This window comes from Lissotriton vulgaris, chromosome 3_1 (genome assembly GCF_964263255.1).
Source record: "Lissotriton vulgaris chromosome 3_1, aLisVul1.2, whole genome shotgun sequence".
Lineage (NCBI taxonomy): Eukaryota > Metazoa > Chordata > Amphibia > Caudata > Salamandridae > Lissotriton > Lissotriton vulgaris.
Window position 1 is genome coordinate 388127713 of NC_141689.1, and position 13263 is coordinate 388140975.

At 40.5% G+C, this 13263-nt stretch overlaps 1 protein-coding gene across 1 annotated transcript in view; it reads right to left on the reverse strand.

Annotated features, from left to right (window-relative positions):
• The window catches only part of HCN1 (hyperpolarization activated cyclic nucleotide gated potassium channel 1), a 1068254-nt gene that overhangs the window by 250556 nt on the left and 804435 nt on the right, over positions 1 to 13263 (reverse strand). The window lies entirely within an intron of this gene.

Genomic DNA, 13263 nt, shown 5'->3' on the forward strand with positions numbered 1-13263 from the left:
CTCTGTACCACTGCACTCTATCCCACTTTTCTCTATGCCATTACAATCTATGCCACTCAATGCAACTGCACTCTACCCTGTACAACTCCACACTATGACCCTTCACTCTACTCTGAAACAATCTATTCTATGCCGCTGCACTCTACGCCACTCTACTCCACTCTGCACCACTCCACTTCATGCCACACCACACTACTCTAATCTACTCTCAGCCACTGCCCTCTAGACCAAAGAACTCTACGTAACTGCACTCTGTCACTGCATTCTACTCCACTGCACTTTACTCTGCATCATTGTACTTTAGGCGACTTCTCTCTATGCCACTCTACACCACTGCATTCTGCCACTCAACTCTGCAACACTGCATTCTCTGCCGATCACCTCTACACTACTCTGCACTGCTCGACTCTATGCTACTTCACTCTACATCATTGCAGTCTATGCCACCGCACTCTATGGCACTATACTCTACTTTGCAAGCCCCTCATGCTACTCTACTTTGCACCACTCTACACCACTGCAATCTATGCCACCACACTCTGTGCCATTGCAGTCTACTGTTCACCATTTTAATCTATGTCACTGCATTCTATGGCACTGCATTGTATGCCTCTGAATTCAATGCCACTGGCCTCAATGCCATTACACTCTATGTCACTTTAACCTGCAACACTCCATGTCAATGCATTCTACACCAGTCCACACATTCTAATCCACTCTTCGCCATTCCACTCTACGATACTGCACGCCTATCTCCTCCTCTGCACCACTAACCTTTTGCCATGCTGAACAGTAGCTACGCTGGTATACAACAAGGCTAAAATACATTGGCCAAGCCAATAGCTCTTGCAAGACCTATTAACTTGCAAATGCTTGTCATGATTGTCTTATCCATTGCCTAAACCACAGAGAAATGTATTGGGCTCCCCATCCTCCAGACCTGTACCACATTCTGTTGTAAATGAATCTAGGACCCTAGTGTAATTTTCCCAATTCATGCCCTTATATAGGTACAAATTACCCAATCCTTATATAGGCATAGAAATCATTGCCATATTTGGACTGAGCCTATACAGCCCAATTACAGCATGGCTACTTCCCCTAAGTTCCAAGAATCAACAACGATTTCTTAGAAAAACCTGCCTTCAGCAGCTAGGGACCACCCCTGGCCTGAATACTAATTTATCTAGGAAATCATGGAGTTTTCAAAGAACTGAGTCTTTGAGTGATGTTATTAAGTCCAATCATACGTCAAACTCGGCACCTTCAAAGTATAAATATGGCTACATTTGCCCAGACAAACACACATTGGTTTGGAGCAGATTGACTAACTACTTGCCTGATGCCTGCAGCGGCAAGTGCCGAAAGAAGCCGACCCTCCAGCTGACGCACTGAGAGACGCTGTCTTTTCTCCAGCCGAGAAATCCAGCTCCAGTGTTTCCAGGCTACCCTTGCGGGTTGCTGGGAAATCGAGTCCTAAGAGAGCGATACAAGACCTCCTTCAAGGTACGGAGCTGATTAGACCCTAGGAAAATTCTTGGAATAGATTCTTGGCAAAGAATACTAAACTTGAGCTGCACCTCACTTACTTCTTCCCTCGTACTAGACTTAGGTTAGGTACACCGGGGTAGGCATATTTTAGAAGCACCATTGAGTACTTTTAGTCATTATTTTATCACTGTTTGTATTTTATATGTTTTAAGGCAATTTATGGCTTAGAAACCATATCATGCTTTTACAGTACTACTTTATAATACTTTTCGTATTATAAGCCCTGTACTTTATAACCAGTATTACGATTGTATCAGTACATTTCTTATGCTTGAGAAAGAAGACTGTTAAATAAATACCTTTTATTGAAAACGCCTGTCTCTCTATTTTCTCAGCACCTCTGATGAAACGAAGCATGCACGATTGACTGAGTAAAATAGTTATCTATTTTTTCCACGACTCTAGAGATTGATTTCTTATTCTTGGGAAACAAAGTTGTCATGTTTATGCGGTTGTCAGAAACTAATCCCTTCTTGTTTATTCGAGAAAGATTCTAATGACCTCTGAGCTAGCTGACACTCACAATTAAGTTTAATATATACGATAGAGACCTAGTCGACCTCAGTCCTACGTCTAAACTATAGTATATGTTATTCCAATGGGCAGAGCCTATTGAGAATATAGGAACTACACTACATGGCGCCCAACGTTTGGTAAGGTGATCATTTAACGCTAGATACTAGAGTAACTCAGTCGTGCTTTTCACACAGACCCTTTTCTTCCCGTAAAATACTCCAATAGACGTCTGTAGTGGGTAAAAGTTTAATATCCGCCAAAACTGAGTAGGACAAAAATCCTATGTATTAGTTTTTGGTTTGTTCAACTTTGAAGGATACAGTGTTCCAAAATATTGTGCACCTAATCTTTGTTTCCTTGAAACTTGCTCTGCAAACTCTTCAGCCAGTAAAATAATGATTAGTGATAAAGAATTAACTACAGCTGCAGCTCAAACAGTCTTAGATGACATAAATCTCCAATAAAATGACCTGGATGCAATAATCATCCCGGCGAATATAAGGAAAACCTTAACTATATATCTTATAGAAAATGGAGTATCATCGAGAGGTGGTAAAGTAATCTTTGTTATAGAGGCACATGAATATCGGCAAACAGAGGTATTTTATTCATGGATTCGGTTTCCTACAGCAAATCCGGTAACACACGAGTTCCACTACTACAAAGTAGAGGAACCTCCAGCCGAATAATTCCCTTTCGAGGACGTTGAAATTCCATTAACTTACCAAGAGCATAAACTCTGATTTAACGGCGCCCTAAAACATCAAAATCACATTACCAGGCTCGTTCCACTAGGCAGACCAGGGGTAACATGGCCGGTACTGGCCAGCTACAAACCACATCCTGACATTAACAGAATGACAGGTCCAGAACTGTTGGTTCAGCTTAAACAGTTAATTAAAATACACAGACAATTGGTTCAATATGTCATGAGGACTTTAACAGTCCAACCAGCTGTAAGGATTCCACAGCACACCCCTCACCAGGGGAATACAAACAAAAACACACCACAGACTATACAATCAGTCATTGGTAAATTGCCCGCAAAGAGGGAACAGATTTCGTTCTGGTTAGCTCAGAAAATTACTCAAATAGAGGCAGTATTCCCTGAAAGTACACCTCATGAGAAACACAGAATTCTGAAAATCTGTTTACTAATGGGGATAGCACAACATGTGGGGGACTGTGATACTTGGGGTACAGTATTTTCTTCAATCTACACAAAAACACATGGCATCCCGTCTATGGCGGTAATACCAGATGTTCTGAGGCAGATTCAAAATGAATACGGTCCATAACTGGCCTTAAATCTAGGTATGAAATTACTGAAAGAAGGTCTCAGCTATATTATTAGCTAACATTAGAGGTGAACCAGCATCCGTGGCAATCCGCCAAAAGTCAAAAGAAACAGATATAACAGACCGACCATATGAGCTTGCTAGAATTATTGAAAAATCTTATGAAGAATTAGGAAGAGATAGTTTGGGTGGGAAACCAGTAAAACCCGAATTAACAGAAAATCCTGAAAAGGTTTTAATTAAAATTAATCTCACTACTCCTAAAAAGAAGTGGGAAAATACTAAACAGACACTTCCTAAAGAGAAACATTCTCAGTCCAGAGGAAGATCTCCCCAACGGGAGCCCTCTGAAAAAAGATATAACCTTAGTAATAGGGATACTTTAAGCACACCGGATAGATATCAAGATACTGATACACATTCCTCTCGTACCTTTTAGACTTCCTCGCAGAAATCCGAGAGGAGAGGACGACAAGAACCAAAAGAGGAACGCGTAAAGTCCAAAGAAGAACAGCACGTTCTAAAAAATAAGAAAACTCAATTCCCCAAAAAAGAAGGTAGCAAGCATAAAAATCAGACACGCCGAGGATCCTGAGGACACAACTCAAGAACGGGGAGTTGGCTCAGACAATGCTAGACAGCGCAGCAGAAGTCACCATAGTTCGCAAGATCCTGAAGGATCATCTGGAGACAGTGGACTTGAATGAATCCATTCAAGTTGAAACTGCAGACACCAGGGTTAGTGTACCCCACAAGTTATATGAAATAATACTCCGGATGGAGGGGGACATAACTAGAAAAATAGGAGCAATCTTTTGGGAGAAGCTCTCTAAGGGCTATGACATTCTTCTGGCTGAACAAGACTAGCCACCAGAATTTGTCAGGGAGTGCCCACATGGTGAAGAGATAATTATGCCAGCCTTCTCAAATCACATTCCAACTCCTAAAAAATACACATATGCCAGAAAATGGGCAGTAGCTCAGGCTCCAGCATTATATAAAAATCATGTAGGATGGGATGAGGACTCTTCTCACCATAAAATCCAGTTAAAAAATCAGCCTACTGCACAAAGGCAGTATCCAGTTAAGCAAGAAGCTAAAGAGCAGGTCAGGGAGATTTTAAATCAACCTGATAATCAAGGGGTGATTGAAAAATGCACCTAGTCAATGAACAATCCTTTGTTTCCTGTCTCCAAACCAGACAATTCACATTGTCTAGTACTGGATTACAAACATTTAAACTCCTGTTGCAAAACATTTGCAGTAGCAAATGCACACAGTGCAGCATTGATGAATAAAATTGTGCGGAAAAAATATAAAACAACATTAGATATTTCAAATTGGTTTTTCTGTCAAAATATTGCACCTGAAAGTAGGCATTTGACCGCTTTCTCAATTATGGGAACACAGCAACAATTTTGCTGTCTCCCCCAAGGATTCAAGAATAGTCCAGGGTTCTTTTCAGCCAGGGTAACAGAGTTACTACCAATGTATGATCACGAGGCATTATCTTATGTCGATGACATCTATCTTACAGATGATGCTTTGGAGGTGCACTTAAAAAGAGTGAACGCCATAATACTTGGGTTCGCGTCTGAAGGGTACAAATTCAATTTTAAGAAATCACGAATTGCCCACCTCAACGTCCTATTCTTAGGATACGAACTTTCAAGTGAAGGTAAAAGAATGGCAGCTAACTTTCAAGAGAAATGTGCGCTGTTATAACCTCCAAAGACGCTGAAAAACTTACAGTCAATTCTAGGTTTCCTGAATTTCGGAAGAACTTATGTTCTGAATTATGCAGAAAGGGTTAAACCTCTCTACGAATTAAACAAACCTGATTTTAAACCAACTAATTGGACTCAAAACCACCCAGAAATTTTGCGTTCAGTGCAAACAGACATGTTAGCAAAAACACAGTTAGAAACACACGATAATGTGCACAACTTTGTGATCCGAATCATCCCAGGAAGATGCAGATTCACATACCTAACCTTTAATGAAGGTGAAAAGGTACCAATAGCATACAAATCACACTTGTACACACAAGCTGAAATAAAATTCACTTCTACAGAACAAATTCTGACAGCGGTTCAAACTTCAGTAGCAAAAGAGAGAGCTCTCGCACAGGGAAAACAAATAATGATCGTCACACCTGTACCTGCCTTAGAGGCAGTGACTAAAGCAAGCATTCCAAATGCAAAAGCTTCACATCCGGGATGGATACAATGGGTTAACTCTCTTGCTGCAACAGACGTCGAATACGTTTTTGACCCCTACTTGAAAACGCAAGAATTTTTACAATACGAACACGAATGTCCTCTGACGACCACGATTCTACCTCTAGAACATTACGGATGTATAATCTATACAGACGGATCAGCACAGCCCGCAATTGGAGGTAAACAAGCCTATAGTGCTGCATGCGCGATTGTTAAAGGTCGCTGGCGCAAAGGTACTTTTCGACCTACGGTCACTAAAACTCAATCACTCGGAGACTGTACAGCTCTGCGAGCTGTACTACAGGCTTTCAAGATGGCGCTTTAAAATACCGATCGCGAATTCCCTACACTAATAGTGTGCGATTCATATTACTGCGTACAAACTTACAATGAGTATCTGCAGAACTGGGTTCAAAACGGTTTCAAAGATGCAAAAGGTGGCACAATTAAACATAAAACGCTTTGGGAACAAGTAGTTCTTTTGCAGAAAGAACTACAAAAGACTCACGTTATTCATACACTGAGTCATCAGCGTGATGGCGTTCACGTTGCAGGGAATTTATTGACTGATGAAGCCACGAAGGCAGCTGTGCAAATGGCATCTGTAGCAGCAATCACTCAGTCAAAAACAAAAAAAGACAGCGAAATAATGCAAGCTGTCACTGCCTCAGTCAAAGACAGTGGTAAGACACTCCCGAAAGGCTTTCCAGTAAAGTACTCATATATAACTGATGCGAACAATGTTCCTTTTGCTCAAATCCCTGGAGTGGGGGATAGGGCAATTCCAAACATGGAACATAGATTAGGACTAATCTTAGCAGCAGATGAAGGACTGGCCTCTGCACACGCAGGAGTTCCCGCCACAGTATCATTATTAAAATTGGTGGCCACGCATGAGGAAACAAACTAGAAACTATGGGCCAGATGTAGGACACCAAATACCGGTTGGTATCGGCCGATTTCGGCCGTTAACGACCGGTATTTGGTTTTTGATATGTAGGGGGCCTAAAATTTACAGAATCGGTAAATTTACCGATTCAATAAATTTACCGATTCGGTAAAATACCGAATCGGTAAAGTTACCGAATCGGTAAATATAGATGTAGGTGGCAATGAAAACAGTGTCACAGGCCCTTGAGAATTCGTTATTTACCACAAAATATTATTTGGTGGTAAATAACGAATTCCTGTCTACATGCACATTTGTACATGTACACCTGTGCCATGTGACACACATACGTGACACACACACATACATGCCCTATCAGCATGTATGTGTGCCACGTGGCACACAAGCCAGAATCAGGGGTGCAACAGGGTGTCAAAGTGACACCCTGCCCCCCTTGACAATTCGGTAATTTTACTGAATCGGTATTTACTGATTCGGTAATTGACATTGATTCCTATGGGCCTCAAGGCCCATAGGAATCAATGGCAATTACCGAATCGGTAAATATTGATTCGGTAATTACCGAATCATACCGATTCGGTAAAAATTACCGAATTATTTCCTACATCTCATTTACCGAATCTAGAATACCAAATTGGTCAAATTCGGTATTCTGGAGTCGGTAAATGAGATTTACCTACGTCGGGCCCTATGTTCTAGAATGTGAAATCTGCCAAAAAATGAAAGTTTCTACAGTAAAACGTCCTGCACAGATGCCCCTTCTAATTTCAGATAAACCTCTAGCATGTCTTTACCTGGACCACTGTGGTCCCTTAACAAGGGATGGCAACTATAAATATATCATGGTCGCAGTGGATTCCTGCACAAGATTTATTTGGATGTGGCCCCAGTGCTCGGCTGACGCCAGAACTGTTATAAAGGATTTGCGTCTCTTTATCGGCACATACGCAATTGGCACGCTACATTCTGACCAGGGTCCTGCGTTTAGCTCTCCAGCTTACAAAAAGGCCATGGCTAGCTTGGGCGTTGCATTGCAGTATTCTAGTCCCTTCCATCCTGAGGGTAATGCGGTAGTGGAAAGAAAAAACCGTGTCATAAAGCAATCCATAACAGCTAAGGTATTAGGTTCGGATGATGGGTGGGTCAAACATCTAATAAGTGTCCAACGTAGTCTTAACAATCTGCCAAGAAATTCTCTGGGTGGAATCACTCCATATGAATTGCTGTTTGGTACTAGAATGATAATCAAAGACCTCGATTGTCAAACTTCAGTGGTGGAACAAAAACGCTTTGATGTCAAAGATCGTTTGGCTGTTTTACAGGACTTAAATGAAACAAGAAGTCTGAGTAACAGAAGCCAACAACCACTGAAGAAAAACCACCTGTCCCAGCAAGACCTGTCTGGATTCCAAAGATTGGGGATCTAGTCAGGGAAAAGATCGCGGTAAAGAAGGAATTTCTTACAGAAAAGCAGTATTTGTATTGGCAATCCAAGGAACAAGATCAGTAGTACTACCGCCCCTCGATGGTAAAAGGGAGAACAGAGTTTGGTCCATCAAACTGGTCAAACCACTACATGTGGCCAATAATAGGTAGTAGGCCAGTGGACTCCCAAGATGTAGCAGAAAACCAAATATTGCTACTATCCAAGGGGTTCAGACTGAAAGACTTATCACCTTTGATAAACCTACAGTAAGAAAAGAAGATCTATGCAATAAAGCCATGGAACTTTTGTCTCTTGAGACCCAAATAACAGTTTGTCAAGAAACACCTGTCTACAATGATGTAGCCTCTGACTATAGGAAGAAGCAGCTCCAAAGATTAATAACAATCCTGATGCAATTGCAACAATTGACAGAAGTGCCTCTGGCTATTTTATCAACTTTCATACCTTCTCTGAGGATCCCAGTGAACCTGCAGAAACGCCAGCAAATAAAACTTTCAAAGAAAAAATAACAGAACTCTTTCATCAACTTGAAAAAACATATCTGGTTTCACCATGGATTGAATTTTGGATTGTGTTAGGTGTACTTTTCCTCCTGCTCTGGCTCATTCTGGTTTTAAGCTTGGGAAAATGATAGTTGGAAAATACACTACAATAGGCACAGCAAGTCAGAAAATCAACTTGGTCCTGAAACCTCACAAATCATCTCATCGTGAAAGAAGAGACCTCTCATCAGTGAACATCACAGCCATTCCCATACCTGGTGGTATAGCGTGGGACAGAACTGATTATGACATCTATGGCCCGGTGGAGCTGCTGAAGATTCCACACCAGTTCAAGGTTTCTTTGAGTGACTTTGTATGACCCATCACATTTTCTGATGATTGGGACTTTGAGACTATTAATATTATGATATCAGATATAGAAATGTCTGCAAAATTTACGGAACATGACTATTTAGAAGGTTCATCAGATTATGAACAAATGTATTGTTTTAATCATTATGGTCACCATTATTTGCATAAATCTGCAAGCCCTAGGAATGTTTTTACATATAATCAATGGGAACATTGAACAACGCCGCCAAAGGGCAGCTCAAAAAAATGTATGAAAAGTTTCTATACTTCTCAGGTTTTAATGTGACAAATCCAGAAACGTTTTATTTCAAAAATGTAAATAAGACACGAATGAAAACAATGTTGACCAATACTAAACAAATTTATTCTGCAAACTTTTATGCTCAGCTGTCTACACTAGGTTTTGACTTTTGGAAAGACAACATTGAGACAAAAACTGTCTGGGGCACGAAAGACTGGCAGGTGCAAGGTTTAGAAGTCCTGTTCAGAGCCTGCATTATACCAGAACAAATAATGTTATTAAATTACACTCTTCAACAAACTTCTTGTTTTGGCCTGGCTAAGATAAAAGATTTAATTAAACCGTCTATACCTAAACCCACATCTGAGAGTAATGATACTACAGAAAATAAGGTAGACGTACCATATATTTTAAGACACAACAGAACTAATCCTGATTGGAAAAAATGGTTAATCTGGCCCACAGACACTAATAACTGTCAAGATAGAATCCTGAACAAAACACAAGGGTTCAAAGTGAATAAGCCAGATCCAAGATACTCCCAGAGACAACATCCAGGGATAGTAACTACTTACTGTGTAGGAAATCTACACGGTATATACGCTGTGTACAACGAAGCTTGGAAAATAATGCAAATGGAAACTGCAGAAAGAATACGAGAAATTGATCATATTAATTTAGAGAAAACTCTCTCTGTAGTGGACAATGGGTAACGACTCTGTCCTCCAGAATATATTCTTTGGACAGCATTGTTTCATCTGCAATTGACATAATAGAGCAGGACTTGCTAATGTTACAACATGGCCAGTCCCAATTACGTTCTATAATGCAGTTAGGCTGGACGTTACAAAATCTACATTCAGGCTACGTGCCGTGGGGTCTAATCAACACAACGTCATTGTTTGCTATATTTAACCTTACAGATAAACAAATCTCTTTGGCACAAAGAGGAGCAGACTATTCGGAACTGAGCATTAAAAAACTGGAAAGATTACCATTGACAGTTTCTGAGAAGCCTGTCATTGAATGGATAATACATGGCACCATTACGATACCAGTGACGATTTTCCAATTTCAGTATTGTCTACAGCACATACCAGCGGGCATGTATGAAAGGTTGGGCAAAGAATACATTAAGTCGACCTGGACTTTACCATACACGCACAAATGTTGGAGTGGGGGAAAAGAGGTATTCCTTAGTGGTAAAAATTGTAAGAACTCACCAAGTGGTACACTTTTGTGCCAAGGTATTAATTTACACGGAGCCTGCAAAGGATCGGCAAATAACCTCTCTTGCCACCTGCACGGTACACCCTCCACAGTGATAGAACCAATTTTCAGGCAGCTACCCAATGGCAGCTACATTATGCTCAATGACCACAGTTGTTGTGGCATGTTGCCAGGAAAACTTATCTCGTGAGTGTGTCATCCAGGGTCACTTGATGTATGCAAGTATTGTATCCAAAGAGCAAGACAGACAGGGAGACGGAATTATGGCCTTCACTGAATAACTCTTCTATACAAATTGATTCTTTAAGCAGAATGAAAGTCATTCTTTTGCAAAAAACTGTGCCACTGACCTCGTCTAAAGAAACATATGATCTTCAAGTTGCAAGGACTTCTGCAAAGATACATGCATTATTATCAACAAACTGCCCAATACATTTCGCAGAAATGTTAAGTCAAATCTTAAATATGTCTGATACCAGTGGCATAGCACAAGTATTTAAGACGATTTTTTCGAGACTGTTGACACCACTTGGAGCAGTCCTCGGCATTCTTAAAAAATGTTTGTGCACTCTGTGTTCGGCAGTCTGCCTCTCATTTTGGGACTCGTAGCAGGAATTCTATTTTTATTCCTTCTACTCCAATATGGCAAGTCCGGTCACCAGCGATACCCAGACTACCATGGAACAATGCCTCCTTGCCATGAAGTATCATGAGAGAATTACACAGATTCTTGGCTTGGCTCGTTTAAGAGATCCCGAACACAACTTGGTTTCTTTCGTTCAGACCAATCTGGCAAGATTGCATCTTACCTGTTCTATGATGCCTGCTTTGCGGAGAAGAATGCGTGTTGGACATTTGTCTTACACTTCCATCAGTCCTGCCATCGGATGTTGATGCTTTGCTAGGTCCGGTAATGACTCATGCATCGTGTTGCCCCCAACGGCTACCAATTCTGATGACAGCATTCATTGAGGTCTCACTGGCAGGTCTAACTGAGGGTGAGATACGTGACACTACAGGCACACGGGTACTATCTACTGCGGACATTGCTAATGCTTCAAACTCCGATGGCGATGATCCTCATCTATGCACATTTGACCTGCTAACTGAAGTGGCCCCACTTTCGCCTACTATGGTAGACAGTTTCTTTGCCAGCCTAGATGATCTGATGTTTTCTCCTGACACCGAGAATAACTTTTGATTCATGACCACAGCATTCCCTGAACTCTCACGTTCGGCCTTCATTTTTTCAAAACAAACTAGCTAACAATTTGAACTTTTTTAAAATAGAACTTTTTGGCACAGAGTGATCTGCTTACAGTAGAACTATTCTTAGAGAACAAGATTTCTTTTGAAAACTTTCTAATGACAATATTTGGCCTAATCATCATCACAAAACAGTTTAAATATTATATTATGGGATAGTCTTGGTTTCTTTTCAATGACCTTAAGAGACATTTCATGAATGTAATTTTTGTATTATGCTAGAATGTATGCTCTCATAATATGCTTCATATCCGTTGAGACTTGTTTTTCCATACTCTTTATACTAGTTTCATGTACAAACGCCTTTTCAAATGCAATTTGTATTTTGTGTTTTGGTTGGATTGTAAACACTAGCTCTTGAAATGCTTCAGTACTGATACGTTTAGTTTTACTGAACTTAAAATCGTGGAGTGGGTGTTGTAAATTAATCGAGGACCCTAGTGTAATTTTCCCGATTCCTTATATAGGTATAAATTACCCGATCCTTATATAGGCATAGAAATCATTACCATATTTGGACTGAGCCTATACAGCCCAAATACGGCATGGCTACATCCACTAAGTTCCAAGAATCAACAACGATTTCTTAGAAAAACCCGCCTTCAGCAGATAGGGATTTCCCCTTGCCTGAATACTAATTTATCTAGGAAATCATGGTGTTTTCAAAGAACTGAGTCTTTGAGTAACGTTATTAAGTCCAATCATACGTCAAACTCAGCACCATCAGAGTATAAATATGCCTACATTTGCCCAGACAAACACACAGTGATTTGGAGCAGATCGACTAACTTCTTGCCCGACGCCTGCAGCAGCAAGTGCCGAAGGAAGCCGACCCTCCAGCTGACGCACTGAGAAACGCTGTCTTTTCTCCAGCCGAGAAATCCAGCTCCAGTGTTTCCAGGCTACCCTTGCGGGTTGCTGGGAAATCGAGTACTGAGAGAGAGATGCAAGACCTCCTTCATTCTAAACCAAAGTACAGAGCTGATTAGACCCTTAGAGAATTCGTGGAATAGATTATTGGCAAAGAATACTAAACTTGAGCTACACCTCACTTACTACTTCCCTCGTACTCGATTTTGGTTAGGTACACCGGTGTAGGCGTATTTTAGAATCACCAGTTGAGTACTTCTAGTCATTATTTTATCTCTGCATGTATTTTATATGTTTTAAGGCAATTTATGGCTTAGAAACCATATCATGCTTTTACAGTACTACTTTATAATAATTTTCATATTATATGCCCTGTACTTTATAACCAGTATTACGATTGTATCAGTACAATTCTTATGCTTGAGAAAAAAGACTGTTCAATAAATACCTTTTATTGAAAACGCCATCTCTCTATTTACTCAGCGCCTTTGGTGAAACGAAGCATGCACGATTGACTGATTAAAATAGTTATCTATTGTTTCCACGACTCTAGAGATTGATTTCTTATTCTTGGGAAACAAAGTTGTCATGTTTATGCGGTTGTCAGAAACGAATCCCTTCTTGTTTATTGAAGAAAGTTTCTAGGTACCTCTGAGCTACCTGGCACTCACAATTACGTTTAATATATACGATAGAGACCTTGTCGACCTCAGTCCTACGTCTAAGCTATAGTATACGTTATTCCAATGTGCACAGCCTATTTGGAATATAGGAACTACACTACGATTCAGGACTAGTTGCATTTATACAAGGGTGCCAGCATGAACTGAAGTAATTTTCCCTCATATTCACTTAAAA